The sequence below is a fragment of the Cajanus cajan genome, chromosome 6 (assembly GCF_000230855.2).
Source record: "Cajanus cajan strain Asha chromosome 6, NIPB_CcT2T_4, whole genome shotgun sequence".
NCBI lineage: Eukaryota > Viridiplantae > Streptophyta > Magnoliopsida > Fabales > Fabaceae > Cajanus > Cajanus cajan.
Genome location: NC_138522.1, coordinates 1,856,708 through 1,867,386, shown reverse-complemented (window position 1 = coordinate 1,867,386; position 10,679 = coordinate 1,856,708). Strand labels below are relative to the sequence as shown.

At 29.9% G+C, this 10,679-nt stretch overlaps 1 long non-coding RNA gene across 1 annotated transcript; it reads right to left on the bottom strand.

Annotated features, from left to right (window-relative positions):
* Nucleotides 1-1,348: 1,348 nt before the first annotated feature.
* On the bottom strand, nucleotides 1,349-3,136 carry LOC145958899 (uncharacterized). Its single transcript, XR_014434446.1, has 2 exons — nucleotides 1,836-3,136; nucleotides 1,349-1,722 (listed from the first exon to the last, which is right to left on the bottom strand). It is a non-coding gene; the product is annotated as an uncharacterized LOC145958899 (long non-coding RNA).
* Between the last annotated feature and the right edge of the window lie 7,543 nt (nucleotides 3,137-10,679).

The window sequence follows — 10,679 nt, the reverse complement described above, 5'->3', positions numbered from 1 at the left end:
TAACGTTAATTTGGGCCTGAGGTTAGTCTCGGCCCAATATGTAGTGGGTCTCTGTTTTGGCCGATGTCATGTGACATATATCCGATGTCATTTAGCGCTTTAGTGCCGAGCTCAAGCTCGGCTTCGTGATACGGATAGTATAGATCTAATTTAATTCAACCTCAATAATTTATTGATTAAATCAATAAGTTTGATTAAGCATTTAATAAACCAAATTCAAATATCTCATATTACTTACGCTTATAGATAGAATCTGCAGTTTCTTTTTGTAATATTATGGAGTGGTGATCATATCAACTTCCACAGTAAAATCTCATGCTTATACATGAGTTGTACTAAATTTTGTGATTTCAAAATCAATATTAATATACTATTCATACCAAACTTTTATCGTTTTGGAAATGAATAAAACAATAAAGCATGATCAAAGGAAAGATCGAGAAAGAAAAAACCAATACGCATGCAGACACGAACCTATATTGCTAAGCAACAACCATATATATACATATAGGTCTCAATAAATAATAAACACAGTATAAAGTGCATGGCGAACAGGATTGCAGAGTTGAAACAAACTTCCAGCTTATATATTAAAATAATAATTGCATTTGGAAAGGACGTCAACACAATATATATACAAAGATGAATTACATTTTGGCCTCTTCATCACAAGCAGCCATGTATATGCCAAAAGATACTTCTATATAATAAATAAAGAGTGATTTTTAGCGCCCTTTATGTATTAAAAATATTTTACACATCTTATTAAATTAAAAATTAAAAACTCTTGAATGCCTTTGTTATTGTTTTAATACATGGAAGATTAATAGAGCATGATACTTGCTTATAGTTTTTAACAATATATCTATATATATAAATATATATCGCATTTCCTTTTCCTGATAGCAAAAGTCTCCATGTTTAAGCTGAATTTTATATTCTTTTATCCATGTAAACTTCTTTAATTTATTCCTGCCCAAAACTTCATGATATCATGGATCGTGTGTGTGTGAAAAATCTTAGTTGGATATATGTGAAGGTTATTCATAGATAAAAACTTCACTGCGTTTCATGAATTATATGCAACAATTGTTCCCACAACGAAATATGACATTAATTAGAATTGAAATAGCTATCTTGTGTAGTACACTGTACACATGCATATGTCTGGAGATGAGCCAATAATTATGTAATTTTCATGAGGGTTTGGTGCAGTCTATAGCTAGGACAAAATTTTAGCAATAAATATTTTATGTTTAATTCTTTACAAACATTACCCTAATTATCTTTTGTAGTTTTAAATTTTTAAGGGTATTTAATTACCATAAAGAAATAGAACAAATTAAAGTGAAGCTAACTTCAACCACGTAGTTGAGACCGAATTTTACTGTAGCCAAAAAAACTAATATACTTTATTACCTTAATGTTCTAGATCTAGGTAATAATAACCTTTTTACAAAAAATAGCACAACTTATTCTTAAATTTAGTACATGTTTTTCTATACTATATAGTATATACTTTCTTTTACCAAAAATTGAAAACTATTTAATTGTGAATCGGTGGTTTCCTTGATGCTGGAGTGTAATCCATTGAGAAGACATCACCAGCAACGTTAACGTCCTCATCTTTAGGCTTAAATACCTCAGCATGCGTTTCCTTATTATGTTGAACTTTGTTGGCATCCCCGCTAGTTGGGTTGTTCTTTTCTTTCAATGTTCTTGCTGCAAATACAAAAATCAGAAAAACATATTAATAAAACATGGAGAGAAACATGATATTAAAATATAGGAACATTTAATTTTGAATGAATTTTTTATGGTGACAAAAGAAGTACCTATAGTTTGGGAGGAGAAGAGGCAGAGGATGACGAAAGCCACAAATAGAATGCGGTTGTTTTGTGAAGCAGCCATGTTATAAAAGAATTAGGCTTGTGTTGTGTGCTCTATAATTCCTTAATCGCTCTCTATCGGAATATGCCATACCTATGCTCATTCCACTGCTATATATAGACGCAGGACTTGCTTGTTAACTGTCACATGCCATTGAGATAATTAGGTACGTATCCTTGGACAACAGTGGTAATAATTTGTACATGAGCCTTATGGTCTACGAGGGTGTCATGTCAACAATGTCTGGCTTGAAATAGATGGCTATCGTGATTTTTGGGGGAAACATTTAAACGAGAAAACCAGAAAATTATTTACAAAATTTATTTATAAAATAAGTGTTATTTTTCATTTATATATATTATTTAGATCATATTTTTAGTCTGTGTCATCTCTAACACTACTAACATGAATTACTACTATCATGGTTTTATTTTCATGGCCAATTGCTTCTCCTATCATCTATATATTAATATTGTTCCCCAACTGTTCCCATGCATATTAGTTAGTGATAGATTTTGTCCCTAAATCTAGAACAGATGCTAAGGATTTTATCTTTTCAATCCGGGTTCTGTCACATGCGAGAAACTCCCATACAGCCATACAGGACTCTTGTCTCTGTCTTCGGATTCAATTAAATATACACAACTTTATTCCTTTTTATATATAAAAAATATAAACGGTACGTTGAAAATTGATGGCCTTAGTTTTTAAATTACCACGGTTAAAGGAATAAAAATGTTCTGTCTGTGCAGACTATGCAGAAACCTTTGATCAATAAAATACGATCAAAGTCTAGATGTAGCTAGAGTCTTCGATTTCTCAGAGTTATGTTTTCCTTGATTGATTTGGTGAACTAGCTCTTGGAGTTTTTTAGTTACGTTAAAGACTAATGCTAGGTGACAATATCACATACCTCTTGGCCCTTAGAAAATGACATTCATGATTCATGCCGATGGCTTGCTACAGTTTAGGAGAAAATATATGGAAAAATTGAGTTGGGCCATTGGGTCTGTGGCAGAATATACAGACAAGATAACAGCTTCAAGCCTGCAACATTGATGCGGGGCCATGTGTCAGGCCTGCAACCTAATTACCCTGCCACTCTGAAGCATCGTACCTCACCTTGTCAATTCCTTAATTTACAATGTGAAAAGATTTTAGTGAAAAAAAAAACATTAGAGTTAATTATCACCTGCAAACATTTTGGACTTCGTAATCAACAATTTCAATTCCCCTTCTTTTATTGATGAATAATTGAATGATTTACGTTTATACATCTGTTTCTGTCAATCAGTCTCCATGGCAAGGGCCCTTGGGGAAATTATAATTAATTAATTCTAAGTAATCATTCAAATGATTAAAGTCACACATAGTTGGAACTGGGGCATGAATATATTTTCTTGCTAATTAATTAAGAAAAAAAGTTTTCAAGTTGATGCATTATTTGGGAGCTAGTAGCAATGATTAATTGAATTTGTGGGAAGGTTGATTTACTTTAACGTACCTCTATTGCTAAGTCACAGGGAGAGATAATGGTGGTTTTGTTTGTTGCGGGTGTTTTCTTCCTCTCGAGTTAGATTACGTGTACAGGAGATTTGATTAATTAATGATGGAAGATACAAAGCATTAATGAATGGAGGGAGAAAAGGCGACATGGGTGAGACTAAGATCAGTGTCAGATTAGACATTGGACAATGTTTTTTCTTCTTTGGAAGAGTAAGACAATAGACAGTGTTCGTATGTATCACATGGGACGAGTCCAGCGATTATCTACTTGGTAGGCCTGGCTTGTCGCTTGCAAATTGCGCATGAACCGAACATGATTTAGAGGGCCAATAAAAGCTATGTGAATGTGATGATCCATAGGATGGAGAATGAGCCACCATCTAGCCACCCTATGGCGATGTGCAAGTTTCACCATACAGTGGAATTGGCCAAACTAATATGGGAAAAACAGATCCATAACTTGACCTTTGGTGAATGATTTTGTTCTTCTATTTCAAACTAGTGTGACTGCAAAAAGATAAGCTTATACGAACTCAATATGATGTGGGTGCTTTCTCTCGTGCTATCAATTTTGAGATGGTACGTCTGAGTTAGCTCCATTAGTTTTTTTGACACACTTGTCACCTCATTTTTTGTGCCGATAATTTGTGAAAATATAGTATTTAAAAAAGCAAAAACTTTAGCCAAATAATAATAATAATCTTATGTAAATATCTCATCTTAATATATATAAATTAAAGTTATTCTCCGATTGTGATTTTCCGTCAATTTTACATTTAATACTTTATATACTAACTATAATTACTTTTTATTAAAAAAAAATTCCACAACTCTTAACTAACTAATCCAATTCATTTATTTAATAGTAGTTAATTATGTATGCAATCATGTCAAATTCTAGTGCTAAATAATTAAAAAACTTGAGTCTCGTTGACTCCTCATCTAGTTAACTATAATTAATTTATATATTTTCAATAAAATAAATTATGGACAATTTTCATGCACAATACAAATAATAATTTTACTATTTAGATAAATAATAAAAACATTTTTTAATTGTATGCTTAATCAGTCTTTTTTATCTGTTATGTATAATTTATTAATAAATCATGTCAATTTAAAATTAGTTGGAGGAAGGACATTTATGTTTATTGATGTTCTATACTTTGATCACATCTTGCAATGGGAAAAAATCATGGGATATTTTTCAATAAGGGATAACTTTGAAAAGAATTTCTATGATTAGTTATTTTTTTTTTTGAATTAGTTATACATTAAATTTTTATTTTAAACTACAATTTTGTTAGTTTCAAAACTTAATTTATATATTAAAAATAAATTCATACTAATAAATATATCAACGATAGTTAACCATAATTGATAAAGAATATAGAAGTTTGCATGTGAAATAATAAGAGACTAGAGAGAAAAAAAAAAGAAATTTACCTGAAAGTTAATTGAAATAAATATTGTGTGGCAAAAAAAAAAGTTAAAAAAGATAGAAAATTGAAATTCTCAAATTCTCTATTAAAGATTAAAGTTAAAATTATGTTTCTTTAAGTGATTTGAAGGGCTTTTAATTAAATTTTGATGTTCTAATTTTGTTTTTATGCTTATCTTGGAACAATTGATGTAGTAATTATACTCTTAATTTAAAGTTTAAAATTGCATCAATATATTTTTTAGTTTATGATTTACATATTTATGAATATGATTATCATGTAGTAATATGTTAGGCTTTACATACTTGGAAGAAACACAAATAATTTTTTTTCTCGCAATTTAAAACACACATTATAAGTTAATGATATATTAATAATATTTTGAGTTGATTAAGAAATAAGTCCATGCATCACAAATATTACAAATATAGCTCTAATAAAAATACCCATTTTTTTCTTTTCACAAATTTTTAAACTATTTTGTTATTTTTAACTAACGTTGTAGTTTTTCTCACTATTATGTTTTAATTGTAGATTACAACTTTACTTACTGTATATAATGTAGGGGAGTAAATAGATTGAGTCAGGTCAAGTTTGAACTCTTTTAGTATCCAATTCAATTAAACGTAATTAGATTGAGTTTGCTCGAGTTTGTGAATTTTTTTAAGCGACCCATTCCAACCCAACTTGACTTAAATAAGGTTGGTCAAGTTAGGTTATCATATTGAACAATTAAAAAATATATATATTTTATAAATTGAAACAAATAAGAAATAGAAAAAAAAATATTTAATTCAAATTTTAATGCATGATTTAAAGTAAAAATAAAATTACAATAATTATATATGACAAATCACAAATATCTCAAATATACAAGCATTGTGTCACTAATGTAGCAAATTTTGAATTTTCATAATAAGTAAAACTAAATTGTTATTATTGCTTTATACCTTCTTCAATTTAGTCAATCAACTCATTCGTAGAATAATTTGGTAAAAATTAAGAATATAATTAAATATAGGTTAAATAAGTTTTTAGTCCCTCAACATTTTTAGGAATTTAATTTTTAGTCATTTTTAAAGTTTTTTTTTTGTCAATTTTTAGTCCTCTATTAACTTTTCTTTCACATAAATTAATCTTAGAAGTTTACTCTTATTTGTCAAGAGATGTGTTGATAAATTATGGTTGTCTCAACTATGAATGCTCACATGACTCTTAATATATAAATGTCAAATCATATGACAAGTGTAGTTTTATTATTCGTTCATAGTTATATAGGTAAAAATTTGTTTTAATAACATCTTTTATTTTCAAAATAATGTCTAACCATGAACAATAAAAAAAGTACATGTGTCAAACTCAACTGATTTCCCATTCATTCTCCATTTAATAGATAAAATGTCTCTTTTATCTCCAATTTATTTCTTTTAGTAATCTCTTTTTGTTCTTTATATTTTTTTTTTACTATTACACCATTTCATTAATAAAAATAAAAAAATATTTTAATAATTATTATCTTCGTTTACACTACAATCAAAAATAGAAAAGTATAACTATATGAACAGTTACTCACATTATATATATATATATATATATATAGGAGGGATTCATTTACTCAAGAATAAGTCTAGGTAAACTTCTTCTATTCAATAACTCATGTTCTATATCAAATTTCAACAATCCAGTCGTTGAATTTAAAGTTCTTAATGCATAGATCAAATCTGTAAATTTTTTAAAAATTTGAAAATTATTTGATATTTCATTTCATTAATTCATATTGAAAAGGTACTGGTAGAACTTTTACTAAGTATTACACCGCTCAATAATTTTATATTAAATATGAATTTTGTAAATCCAACCATTGAATTATAACTTCATATCACTTTATATGTTTATATCAAATTTTGTTAAAATTGAACAATAACTTGAAGATAATCAAAATGTTCATATTTTATTATATTTTAAAATGTATATATTACGTCAATGTTATTGTATAAGAATGAAGTATCAAATCATCTTGAATTAATATAAAATTTTGTATATATGATCTAAGCCAAGCCTCAATCAACCCTCAACCCTCAAAAAGTCCTTATGATCCTTAATTTTCTCTCAAAGAGTAGTATTGAAGAGATAATATCAATGTTTATGTTCATAGAAATGATGAATGGAATTGAGAGAAACACTCACCCTAGAGAGCCATTTTTGAGAAAGTATGTTCAGATATTGGTTTGTAATGTTCATGCTATGTTTTGCCTTGCAATTTTTGTGGTTGAGCATGATTGTTGTTGTGGGCACCTCAGTGAGTAGAAATTGGTTGGTGATAGTGAATTGATTGAGTGTTTACCTATTGTTGATACAGAAGAAATCTCATAGTAGGAAGTGACCTTTTTGGTTTTTGATTGGTATCTTGTTGGGGACCAACAAGAGATTAAGTTGGGGTAGTTGTTGAGTGTCTTTTATGCATGATTTGCACTCAACTTTTGGTATTCTTTTTGGTAATTGTAGATATTTATATATGTTATTTTACCCTCTAAATTGAAAGAATCAAGTTATACTAAAAGAGTAGAAGAGTAATAGCAAAATCTTAAGGAATTTCCTCATTTTTTGCAGAAAATTTAGGAAGGCAGAGATCCACAACCATAGTTGTGGATCTAGAGCTCGAGCTGTGGAAATCTAGGAAGGAATTAGAAATCCAAAAAGTTGCAGCTATAGTTGTGGATCTGCAGCTATAGTTGTAGAAATCTGAAATGCAATTTGAAGTTCCAGAGAGTTGAAGCTCAAGCTGTGGACTCACAGCTAAAGCCATGGAGCACCCAGGACCTAGCAAAAATTCCAGAGATCCACAGCCATAGCTGTGGCTTCACCGCTGCAGCGCTGGAGGTTCCTTAAGCTTGAAAGAGTTGCCACAACTATAACTGTGAAACCACAACTGCAGCGTTGGAGGTTTCTTCACTTTAAAGGACTCTCCACAGCCATAGCTATGGATTTACAGTTGCAGTTGTGGGAAGAAAAATCACTTTTTGCCCCTATTTTAAAGCTCATATAAAAGGGGAAAATCTGAAAAGCAGGGGCCATCACGAACAAGAGAGAGAAACAAGATTGAGACCTCAGAGAAGAGAGAAACAGAGCAAGAACGAAGACTTGGGCAACTGGGTCATTCGGGAACGAAGCCCAACCCCTTGTTTTCATCTCCCACTTTGTAATCTCTTCTTTTACTTCTTATATCTTGTAATGGCCATGTGTGGCTAAACTCATTAAGGATTGGTTGGATGTAACTACTAACTCTTCTTCTTCTTAAATATGTGCATTTTGATCTCATTATTTGTGCTTGATTCTTTACTTAATGCTTCTATCGGTTTGATCACCCGTGGTATGATTTTGGTTTTTGAATCCAGTTGGAAAATATTTTTGAAAACTCGAATTGAATCTCGCACCTAATCATTTCTCATTCTAGGAATAGACTTGATTTGGTTAGTCACATTGTTCAAGTCAATGTTCTTAATGCAAAATGTTAAACTCAAAACATAGAAGAATCATGTTTTGAGATTAATGGCTTTAGGATTCAACCTTGAGGAATCTTGTTGGATTACTAAATGAACGTGAAAATAATGAAATTAGAATCGCATTTATTTTAAGAAGATCTACGAGTTTGCAAGTACTTCTGAACCAATCCTTGTTTCTTAACTATTATTTTTACTACTTTCATTTTATTGTGTTGTTTTACTCTATCTTTTCTCATTTGCAATTATAACAACATTCCCTTTTAAATCATTAGAGCAAGAATTACTAAACTCTCAAATCTCTGAGGACGATACTTAATTACTACATCGAAACTTGGTCCGCTTGCCAAGTGGAGTGTTATCAAAAACATCATCAAATGGATGAATATATATTCAAATATTCTCATGTAGACAAAAGGTGAGATCACGTTAAATTCATATTCATATTTTCACTATTTTATAGTTATGTTGTATTTATATCTCTATCCATTTTATCTTCATCTTCCATGCGGGGATTATTTCCCAACAATATATCATACATATTGTTTTATAATATGTCCCGTCATTAGGTTCTACAAGGCAGTTTGAGTAGAGATATTTTATCCTTCTATAAGGGTTGGAGCACCCTTTTCTTTTTAACACCAAAGAAAAAACCGCACCCAATAATTTATCTAGCATTAAACGTTAACTTTTATCAAAAAAAAAATTTTACCCCACTTTGAAATAGGTAGACATGTGATTTGGCCTAACTAAACGTTAACTTTATGTGAGCTAATTTGAACAATAACAATTTATCAAATTTCGGGTTTTAAGGCTAATTAATAAGATTCTTCGTCATAAAGTCGTAATCATAGTTTTTATGAGTTAAGTGAGAATGAAAAATGGCTGCACCTACGCCTTCTTTAAAGAAGATTATGACAGATCGTATGTGTTTTGTGATGGTTTCGTTAGTGGCACCCCAAACAAAAAGGTTTAAATAGTTAACATTATCCATTCACTCTATTATTTATGCATAGTATTATATATATATTGCAAAGTAGACGTACGTTTACTTTATCTTAATTTAACCAAATTTTTTTTATAAATATGATTCACATAAAATATTAAAATTGATAATTAAAGATTAATTTAAACTTAAAAATTCTGATATATTATTTCTTTCTTATCAACACACATCAAGAACAGTCATTTGGAATGATTCAATAATAAGTGATGAAATAATGAAATAAACTGATATGTTTGGAATCTTGTTCGGATGCTCCATAATTTGATATTTATTTCTCAGTGTTCTCAGTAATCTTTATTACCGCTGTATTTTCCCCCCTCATACTTGATATATTCTCTAATTACTAAGTTCCCTTACACTATTGAATTATGGGCTTACATTAGAGCTTAATTCTTCGCCGATCACCTGTTAGCTAATATATATATATATATATATATTCATCTCGATATAAATCGTTAATTTTCATCCATATTAATTTTTACACTTACCAATAATTAAGCATACAAATTAAAAAGTTCGGCTGGAAATGGCTATTACTGATTACACTTCTCACTGCTTATTTGGCTTCTGTTTAACTTATATGAGTGTATGATTAAGCAAATGATTGGTAGCTTCCAAAGCACTTTATAGGGTGTAGTATCATGAAAATGGGACGCTATAACTTCAAATTCGTGAATGCCATATGGAGTATAAAATTATTCTTCAAATATATTATTTCATTTGTGGACATTTCTTTGTCTTCTTGTGTACTGTACAACTTGGTTATATATAGTGCATAATTATAATGGTTGTGAGTTGTGACGACTGATCCACTCATTTGTAAATAACTGTTTCATTTACCTTCATGCATTCCTACAGCGTCTTCCAAGTTCTAATGTGCAGGTTATGACTTCAAACATTCCCAGATGTCACGAAAAACATATATTGATTAAGGCTTCAAAGTTGATTAATTCTCCACCATTCTTTCAAATTGTTTATAGCAACTCATCATACCTCAAACTGTTATCTTCTTTAAATTACATATGCTTCAAGATATATTACGATTCTGGGAAAGAAATTATAGTTGTACGTTTGTTTGAAAAAGGATAAGATAGGGGTGAATATATTATGAATATAAATTCTTCTGATCATTAATAATATGCTACCTTAACATCTCTTAGCTCAAAAACTATTTACATATAAGTTCTAACTTCTAAATTTATATGTAGCAGCTAGATTGGTACCTGCTCAAAACAGCTAGGTGTGATTTAAGTGTGGAACTAATTCCGGCCTGTAGCTTCAAAGTTCAGAATTCCAGAAAAAAGCACTGTGGATATATTCTAACAAAAATGAAAA